The following is an 11,115-nucleotide window of genomic DNA, read 5'->3' as shown; positions in this document are numbered from 1 at the left end:
GAGGGGGTATGGAGGGAGGGATGCTGAGGAAAGAGTAGAGGGAGTGGGAAAGCCACGCTATATTCGGGGGGAGGTTTTAATTAGAGCCAGATGTTCAGAGCCAGAGTTAGAGTTAGAGCCAGTATCAGCCTCATTCACTGGCCAAAATCAACAAAAGCAGGATAGAAAAGAAATGCAATGCAAACTCTGTAAGGAAGCAATTGAAAATGAAAGTCATTCTGCTCATTTTAATCTTTGGAGAGAAGCTATCCATGCTGTTCTGGATGTCAGGTTTTAAGTGTGACCTGCAGGCTGCTATCAGGAAGCGCCAGAGGCTCTTCTGTAAAGATCAAGAGGTTGTGTATACAAACGTTAACAATTGTACTCCAATTACACCTCCTTAGGATATTAGCATATTTGATTATCTCAACTACTAAAAAAGTTCAAATATTGTTGGTTGGTTGTAGGTGGTATTGGTGGTAGTAACTATTCTCATTTGAGAATGGACAAAAATCTGTATACAATGGAAGTCTGTATGTTCAGCAGCCTTCCAGATTTTAAGGAAAAATAAAATCAAGAAGGTAATTGCTGTCAGGATACAGGCACAGAGGCGGAGGTAAGTGAATTCAAACGTGAGTTTATTTACAATGATTCAAGTGACAAGGTGAATAGGCAAGGTTCAGGTGAAGGTGCGGTGACGATCACTACGTGCAGAGCGGATTCCAGGTGAGCAGATCCTCCTTTAGTTAGCTTGGCGTGATCAGACACTGTTCATTGATACGTCTCCTTTTCTATTTCAGATACAGTAGCGGACACGGAGATCTCGGCGGGAACGTGGGACACTCAGACGAATCTCCAGGACTCGGGGAACATGGGACCAGGCAGGACTTCTGGGAACAGCGGGACAAGGATAAAAAGGTGAGTATTTCAAAGGTGAGTATACGTTACGTGGTGGTTTTCAGGTTGACTTGGAGACTTCAGGAGACAGAGGGTTATGGTCTATTCCTGTTGGAGGCTTGACAAAGACTGAAGTGTGCATGGGTGTTTTGTAGAGCTGGGTGATGAGGTAATTGATGGTGCACAGGTGTGAGTGGTTAGTATTCCGGGGAGAGTGATCTTTGAGTGGTGGATGGGTATGAATCTGATTGATTCCTGACACTACCCCCTCCTCCAGCGTCCGCGCCAGCGGACCCAGGACCCCGACGTCGCGGGGGTCTACCTCGAGGTCGAGGAGCAGGTTTTTCAGGATGTTGTTCATGGAAGTCAGTGAGTAGCATGGGATCAAGGACGTCCTTACGAGGTACCCAACACCTCTCCTCTGGTCCATAAGTCTCCCAGTCAACCAGGTACTCGAGTTGACCACCCCGACGTCGGGAGTCCAGGGGCCTCATTTATAAACGTTGCGCACGCACAAAAGAAGGCGTACGCCGCTCTCTACGCAATAATTGGTATTTATAAAAAGCAAACTTGACGGGAAAATGTGCGGTCCTTCACGCAAGCTCTGACCCAGGCGTACGCACAAAAACGGGTGAAATGAGAAATGGCGACACCGTCGGCAGATGGAAGAAACACGTGAAAGTGTGTGAAACTGTAGACCGTTGTGTAAAATAAATGGCAATACTGCCTCTCATAAATAACACGAAGACTTCACAAAGCAAGTCTTACAATCAACAGCCTACACGAACACCCGTTTGATCGATCTGAAACAGAAATGCAAATTAATATTTCCAAAAAGAAAAGTCAAATATGTTCTGCAATAATATTGGCATGTTATACAATTCATCCTCATAAATAAGATGGTAAACAGAACGAAATAATGTACAAAACTGATATTCTCGCCAATGTGTCCGTCTGGCGGAGCAGATATAGATGCAATTAGATAGTCAGTCAGATAGATATATAATTAGGGAGATATATAGCCTAGATAGATTTATAGACAGATAGATAAATAGTTGTATTATTTTTCCTCTGGGGAAAGTTGTTTTCATACTAAAAATGTCTTCATCAGCTACGGAATCATGGTATTCATGAATATGCCTTTAGTTTGTTTTATTTTTGATAAAATAACGTATGACGTAGCCTATGTCTCAACCATTCAGAAAGCTGCAAGAAATTACATTTGCGCTGAACTAATTCCCATTTCCAAGTAGATTATAACCAACATCTGTAGCTTGTCAGATGCAATTAAATGGATGGAAATAAAATGCCCCATCACAATGCGTAATGACGCACAATGGCTGATCTTGCGCTCTTAGAAGATGTGGCAAAAGGAAGGATTCGGAGTGAACGCAAATCTTCAGACAGCAAGAAGATTTGCTGGCAAATGAGGACGAGTGGCTCATGAGCCGGTTCCGACTTCCTCGAGCTGTCCTGTTGGACCTCTGCGGTCTTTTGGCCCCCGCGTTACAGAGGAGCACTCGGAGGAACCATGCCGTGCCAGTCCCACTTCAAGTCCTAACAACACTAGGATTCCTGGCGACTGGCACTTTTCAGAGGGAATTGGCTGACAGGTCAGGCATATCTCAGCCGACCCTTAGCCGGATAATGCCAGACGTTTTAAAAGGCATAATAGCTTTGTCCCATGAGTGCATAAAGTTTCCATACACGGCGGGTGAACAGGCAAACAAGAAAGCTCAATTTGCAGCTATGTACGGTTTCCCAAACGTTATCGGTGCTATTGACTGCAGTCATGTTGCCATAAGGGCACCGAATGTGAATGAAAATGCTTTCATTAATCGAAAGCATTTCCATTCGATCAATGTCCAAATTATTTGTGATGCAGACATGTTGCTCACTAACGTAGTAGCTCGGTGGCCTGGGTCAACCCATGACTCATTCATTTTAAGACACAGCAGTGTTGGGCGCAGACTCGAGGCTGGTGCTGTGCGTGATGGCTGGCTTCTAGGTAGGCTACGTTTGATTACTAGACATTTTACTGTACTTCAAAGTCTTAACCCTTTCACTATCCTTGCAGTGGACAGTGGATATCCCCTCAAACAGTGGCTGCTTACACCTTTCCTCAATCCACATAATGCAGAGGAAAGGCACTACAACATGTGCCACAGCCGAGCTTGCGCTATAGTGGAGCGCACCATCGGCCTGTTTAAGGGCAGATGGCGCTGCCTCGACTGCACTGGAGGGAGGTTATTGTACACTCCTGAAAAGGTGTCCAAAATCGTGCTGGTATGTGCTGTGCTACACAATGTGGCACAGCTTAAAAACGTGCCTCTACCCCCTGACGCCGATTGCTGTGTTGGCCCCGACCCTGACCCCATCCCCAGGCATTTGAGCCAAATGCTGCTGCTGTGCGCCAGCGTTTGGAAGTGATGCATCGCTTGTAAAGAACAACAAAAGGTGTGGAAAAAATATATTATTTATTCAAGAATTCCCTCATTGTGCTGTTTATTTCAGTTAGGACAGTCTTGATTTCACCCAACTCCTTTGCCACCTCTCTGACTGAGTTAATGACTTCCCTCTGCATTTCAAGGACTGCATCGGTGAGGACACGACCGCTGCTGGAGGGTTGAGAGCCACGTGCCGTGGAGACGCTGGGCACAGACGGCTGCTCAGCTGCAGCCTCTGAACCACTGGCACTGGCCCAGCTAGAACACCCAGCGACTGAAATAAAGATTGTTCTATATGAATAAATTGTAATCATGTAGCCTACATACATGTGACTTGACTGCATTCATTTGACTTATTTCACTTACCTGTGTCATCCGGTGCATCTGGCGCGTCAGTGTCCCCCTCCGCCTCAGTCACCACTCCACTTAATAGGGATTCCCCAATAATTGCCGACAGTCTCTCATCAAGAGGGGTCAGCTCCGGTGTCCCCTTTCCCCCACCCGTGGCAGACACACTCTGGCGATGGAGCGCTAGACGCTTTTTTGCCTCGACTTTGATGTCTGACCATTTCTTTTTTATTTCGGCCACAGTCCGAGGTTGTGAGGCTACAGCATTTACAGCGTCTGCAACCTTTTGCCACTCAAGTGCCTTTTTGGCATTAGTAATGCCCACACTGTGCCCTCCAAACAACATTTTTCTCCTCTTTTCCACCTCGCCAACGATAACTTCTACTTCAGATTGAGTGAAGTTACGTTTTTTTGATTACCTCTCTATGTTTGCCATAATTTCACAATCTATGAATATTAACTTGTGGGCGTTTCACGGACTATTTATGGGCAACTATGGGCGTGACATGAAGCCGCAAAAGCTGCGCTACATTTAGAATTGATTGGGATTTATTAAGGAAAAAATGCGTAGGATGTGCGTGCGCACGGTTTTATAAATTCGAATATTTCTGTGCGTATGCACGTCCTATGTTTCATCCGTACGCCACTTCTGACGCAAAACCTACGCAAAGTTTTATAAATGAGGCCCCAGGATCCTTCTTACAGCGAAGATGGATTTTGCTTCAATGGGGAGTACCGGAGGATTCTCATCTTGCGCCAGATCAGTAGAGGGAACTGGAACAGGTGAGTGATGGGGCTTCAGAAGGGAGACATGGAATGAGGGGTGGATGCGATACTGGTTTGGCAGACGGAGCTGGTAGGTAACTGGATTAATTTGCCTCGTTATGGGAAATGGACCGATGTATCTTGGACTTAGTTTGCGACAAGGTAGTCTCAGCCGGATATCCTTGGTCGAAAGCCAAACCAGTTGGCCAGGTTGGTATTCGGGGGCGTTGCGACGATGAGCGTCTGCGAAGTGACTGTGGCGGTTTATGGCTTGTTGGAGGTGATGGTGAGCTTGGTTCCATACCCTCTGCTGAGGAGATTAGTGACATGCGAAATTCATCGGGTACGTAAATCTTTCCGGTTGGGCACTCTGGAGGACTAGGCTGGTGTCGGGACAACTCCATCAGTTGCTCGTTTAAATCCCACTGAATGGGATTGACAAACATCCTTTCTGGCAAGATATTTTCGGGTTCTTCGTGGTGAGTTTCGGGGGCATGGAGACGAGACAGAGCATCCGCTCGGACGTTCTTTGAACCAGGGCGATAGGAGATCTGGAAATGGAATCGAGTAAAGAAGAGTGCCCATCTGGCCTGGCGTGGATTGATTCGCTTTGCTTCCTTTAAGTACTGGAGATTCTTGTGGTCAGTGAGAACCAGGAATGGGTGTTTGGCGCCCTCTAACCAATGTCGCCATTCTTCAAGAGCAAGCTTTACCGCCAGGAGTTCCCGATTGCCGATATCATAGTTTACCTCAGCAGGCGATAACTTGTGAGAGAAGAACGCACATGGCATAGGTTTGGGGGACGAGTTGGAGTACTGGGATAACACAGCTCCTACCCCAGTAGTGGAGGCATCAACTTCAACAATGAACATTTCCTCAGGATTAGGATGTCGGAGTAGAGGAGCTGTGGTGAACGCTGTCTCTAGAGACTGGAATGCGTGATCCGCCTCACCGGTCCAGAGCAGTGTCTTGGGCTTTCCTTTGAGGAGAGATGTTAGAGGGGCAGTTAACAGGCTGAACTGGTGAATGAACCTCCGGTAAAAATTGGCAAATCCAAGGAACCTTTGCAATTCTTTAACAGTCTGTGGGATTGGCCAGGAAGCTATCGCCTTTGTCTTGCGATCGTCCATCTCTACTCCTTTTTCACTGAGTTGATAACCGAGGAACTCGACTGAGGTTTGGTGGAAGGAACATTTCTCTGCCTTAAGGAACAGGGAGAATTCACGTAGCCGTTGGAGTACTAGGGAGACATGTCGTTGATGTTCCACTGGATCCTTGGAATAGATTAGAATGTCGTCAATGTAGATTATTACGAACCGATTCAGGTAATCTCGGAAGACTTCATCCCTGAAGCTTTGGAAGATGGAAGGAGCGTTTAGCAGACCATATGGCATAACCAAATATTCGTAATGGCCTGCTGGGGTGATGAACGCGGTCTTCCATTCGTCGCCTTCTCGAATTCGGATGAGATTATATGCGCTTCTCAAATCCAGTTTGGTGAATACCTTAGCCTCTCGAAGTTGTTCCAGAGAGGAAGGAACTAGCGGGAGTGGATAGCTGAACTTCACGGTTATCCGATTCAGGGTTCTGTAGTCGATACACGGACGTAGTCCGCCATCCTTCTTAGGGACAAAGAAAAAACTGGCAGCAGCAGGTGATGTGGAGGAGCGGATATAACCCTGTTTCAAGGCTTCTTCAATGTACTGTTGCATGGCTCTTTGTTCGGGGATAGACAGGGAGTAGATTCGTCCCTTAGGGATGGGCTCTCCTGGAACGAGATCGATGGCACAATCCCAGGCTCGGTGAGGTGGTAATTTGGCAGCCTCGACAGGACTGAAAACATCTGCAAACAGAGAGTAACAGGTAGGGATGGACACTGACAGGCTTTCTGTGGGGCTTTCAACGGAGGTTGAGTTCACTGGAATGTTGCCGGGTATGTTAACGATGGGCATGATCGCGAGTTCGGCGGTCCTGGACGCACATTTACAACCCCAAGTCAGTATTTTACCAGATTTCCAGTTGATATTCGGTTGATGTCGTATAAGCCATGGGCGGCCAAGGATTATATCAGTCTGACTGTTCTCTAATATGAAAGGTTCAAATAATTCATGGTGTGTGTCTTCGACACAGAGGATGACAGGTTTGATCTGAGATGTGACATACCCCTGATTTATGGTTTCACCCGTCACTGCATGGATGGAGTACGGTCTGGTGGTGGCTGACTTCTCGAGCTGGAGTTTTTGACAGAGCTGTCCGGAAATGAAGTTTCCTGCCGACCCGGAGTCCACAATGGCTGTGGCAGAAACATGGAAAGTCGTGGATTTTAGGATCACTGATATCGTTAATGGGGCTGACACCGAATCGGTCGTAAAGACAGAACTCACAAGCATTCTGGGGGGTCGAGTTGGACATGACTGACGAAAATGTCCTCCCATTCCGCAATACAGACATAATCTTAGCTCTCGACGTCGGGCACGTTCCGCTGGAGACAGTCGGTGAGTATCCACTTGCATCCTTTCTCCACCTGCTTCGGATGGACCTTCCGCGGGGTACTGAGAGGTACTAGTGGGTCGTTGAGTTTCGAGATAGCAGCCCTGAGATCGTTGGTGCACGCGGAGAGCTTGCTGGATAAACTTTTCCACACCCAGGCTGTCATCATATATTGCCATTTGAAGACGGAGAGCAGGATTCAAACCACGTCGGTAGACAGAGATGAGCGCCTTCTTGTTCCACCCACTTGCGGAGGCTAGAGTGCGAAACTCCAATGAATACTCAGAAACCGATTTTCTGCCCTGATGCAGTTGCAGTAGATTGTCGCTGGTGGAGGAATCATCAACTGGTCGCCCGAAAACTTCTTTAAAATGGTCTACGAATTCCTGTACCGACGAGGTAACAGTGGATTCCTGTGACCACAATGTTTCAGCCCATCTTAAAGCAGCCCCGGATAACTGTTGGATTATAAAAGCAATCTTCGATCTTTCTGTGGGGTACAACTGGGTCTGCTGTTCCAAAGCGAGCGAACACTGAAGCAGGAACCCGTTGCAATCCTCCGCCCGACCGGAGAATGGCGCTGGACGTGATGCTGGGTTCGCGAAGCAAACCATAGAAGAAGTGGGGCCCTGCGGAAGTACTGAGCGTCGGCTGACTGGAATTCACAACAGCGGTTGTAGGTTGTACAGGATTATCACCATGGCGGGTAGACTCCATCGCGCTGTTTCTTTTCCTTTCTAGGTCAAGCCTTCTGTCAGGATACAGGCACAGAGGCGGAGGTAAGTGAATTCAAACGTGAGTTTATTTACAATGATTCAAGTGACAAGGTGAATAGGCAAGGTTCAGGTGAAGGTGCGGTGACGATGACTACGTGCAGAGCGGATTCCAGGTGAGCAGATCCTCCTTTAGTTAACTTGGCGTGATCAGACACTGTTCATTGATACGTCTCCTTTTCTATTTCAGATACAGTAGCGGACACGGAGATCTCGGCGGGAACGTGGGACACTCAGACGAATCTCCAGGACTCGGGGAACATGGGACCAGGCAGGACTTCTGGGAACAGCGGGACAAGGATACAAAGGTGAGTATTTCAAAGGTGAGTATACGTTACGTGGTGGTTTTCAGGTTGACTTGGAGACTTCAGGAGACAGAAGGTTATGGTCTATTCCTGTTGGAGGCTTGACAAAGACTGAAGTGTGCATGGGTGTTTTGTAGAGCTGGGTGATGAGGTAATTGATGGTGCACAGGTGTGAGTGGTTAGTATTCCGGGGAGAGTGATCTATGAGTGGTGGATGGGAATGAATCTGATTGATTCCTGACAATTGCGACTTGCTCATAAATGTTACTTTATGATGCATAATTGCAATTTCTTTTTTCACAACTGTGATTTTCAAGCGTTCTTATTATTTTTTATTCTATACTGGCGGAAACAACCTTTGTAGGTATAAAAATGAATTACACAATAACACCAGGAACATGCAAGAACATTAATAAGGTCAATTTTGATTTCATGCCGGGTTACTTTTTTTTTAATTTTGAGGCAACCAGGTAACTTACCTTTTTAAGTTAAACCAACAATAATATTTTGCAGTGTATCTTTAATTTATTTTTATTTCTGTTTTAGTCATTTTAGTACTTTAACTTATTTCAATTAGTTTGCCATGACAACATTTCTCTAAAGTTTTACATTTAAGTTTTACATTTTATTTGATCTAATTCAGCCAATGATTCAGTTAACAAAAACTATATTGTTAATAGTTAACAATAGCAACATGGAATAATCTTGAAACAGCATCCGAAACTGATGGATGACTAAAATAATTTTCTTCAACAACACAGATGCTGTCCAATAATCTTTACTTAAACCCAGAACATTCCTTTAAGATTAAAAGGCACTTCTGGTTGTAATTAGGATAAGTGACCTCAATGTTGTGAACACATTCATGTTATCTATCTGTGTCTGAGAATGAGTCACGTTGTTTGAAGAATTCACCCCTTATGGTGTTCGGTTGCAGCTCTGGCCTTTCGATCGACATTACAGGGCCCTGTACAGGGGAACATCTGCATAAAACCTTCAGAAGAAATATAAATCTCATAAAAGATCAAAGCAGATCATCAGTTCTCAAAGGAGGACAGCATAACATAAAGATATCTAGTCACCACCATTTAATGAACAATAAAAACGATCTAAAGCTAAGCATTGCACAGTACAAATCCAAAAATATGCGAACACATTCAAACTGTATCATGTGAATCCGTGGTAGATGCTGCTAACTCTGTGTTGTGCTTGGCATCTGGTTCCGTTTGTTCTCTCTGGGATGTGCTTGGAGTTGTGATGCAGGCAACAGCACAAGAATGTGGTGACGGGGGACTTTGCTGGGGGGTGGAGGAGTGTGAGGTCTGCCTGACGGGTGGTGTTGGGCCAATAATGCCTTGAAGACCTGGAGGAAGGTCAAGGCTATCAAAGCAAAAACAATCCATCAAAATGTATTGTTGGAAAAGGGACAGGACAGAATTAGAAACTGTATGAGGAATCATTTGAGACAGGGAGGTCTGGGGAGGGAGAGGGGGTTTCAGATATTTCACAATTACATTTGGCATAGAACTTGGATTTAGAAAAATGGCTCTTTATATGCTCGTATTATGCTCCGACTTGTTAAAAAAGGCTATATCAAAACAATTGAAAGTAAGTAATCATTTATGTCATTCCAAACCTGTGACTTACTTTCTTCTTTGAAATACAAATGGAGATATTTTAAAGAATGTTCATTCTGCTCTTTTCCACATAATAAAAGTGAATAGAGATGGATGCTGCTGAGCTCCTACATGGACAACAAATCACAATAAAAGTACATGCTATATTCTGGAGTTTTCTTTTAAGTGCTTCAACATAAAAAAGGGAAATTTATGGTTAAAAAAATGCAGCTGTGGTTGCCAGAACTTTACCGTAAAAAATACAATAGCAACTACTAACGTTTTACAGATTTAACTTCAATTTGCAGTTAAACACACAAGTACACACATGACACTAAAATAATGCAATAAGCATTAAAGGCAGGGTAGGCAATTTTGGAGAGGCTAGCAATAACAAGCTAGCTTCGAAAGCATAAGATCCCACCCTTCCTTCTGAGCGCTCTTCAAAGCCACCCCTCCTCCAAAACGCATTAACACACAGTTAGAGTCTGCAATGCGCTGTTAAATTACCTCATGTCTAAAAGCACATAACATTACAATAATAATGACCGTTAAACACGTACAGACCTCATACTTGTACCACCTGACTGCTGCAGATCAATCTCGGCGTTGATAGTGTTGACATAGAAATGCTTGAATCCGAGTCTGAGGACGTGAACTGCTGCGGAAAGACTGTCTTGGGCTGACATCTCGTAATTACGGTGCGTGAACGCACCACAAGCTCGTTGTTTTGGTTCAGGAGGAACTGTAAAAGGCAGCTGCTGTTTGTTTGTGGCGCTCGGTGGCTGTCTGACTATAACTCTGCATAAACCCTATGGAACACGGTGATGATGTGTGATGTCTGCGTGAGCAGCTGCGCGGAGGTGTGGAAATACATATGTTGACAGTCAGGTAGGGCATCGTATCATTGCATTCGGACCAAGTGCAATGATTGGACTAAAATGTGTTTTTGGTGCTAAGACTTCCACAGAATATACGTACATGTTTTATTTAGGCCAGTTCTATTATTGATTGCTATCAGAATGTGAAGAGTTTCAGTATAACAAAAAGTGTTTATAAACAATTGCCTACAATTTAACAACATGAGTTATAACATAAAACCCTAATGTACATTATTGATAACAAAAGAAAGGTAGCATTTTACAATAACTGGGTAATGGGTACTAACCCTGAACCTACTCCTAAACCTAACCTTAACCCCTGTAGTTACCTTATATTACCCAGTACTTTCTTAGGCAAGTACGCATAAGTACACATACTGTAAAATAAAGTGCAACCCAAAAAAACTAAGAAGAAACTTCATTATTTAAATGAAAAACTGTCAAATGTGAAGTGTCACATAGGGAAATCTGGAAATGTCAATTTATGTCTTTTCACTAAAAATTATATAACGAATTATCCTAAGGAATGTCCCGTTAGATTTGTTATAGTTTTTCACAGTATAGCTACTTACTGTTAACCAATTAACAGGTTTTTATCGTAGCATTTTTGCAGT

Source organism: Siphateles boraxobius, unplaced genomic scaffold (genome assembly GCF_051911475.1).
Source record: "Siphateles boraxobius isolate OS27281-9 unplaced genomic scaffold, OSU_SipBor_1 25, whole genome shotgun sequence".
NCBI classification, from domain to species: Eukaryota; Metazoa; Chordata; class Actinopteri; order Cypriniformes; family Leuciscidae; genus Siphateles; species Siphateles boraxobius.
Note: the sequence above shows the minus strand (reverse complement) of the source record.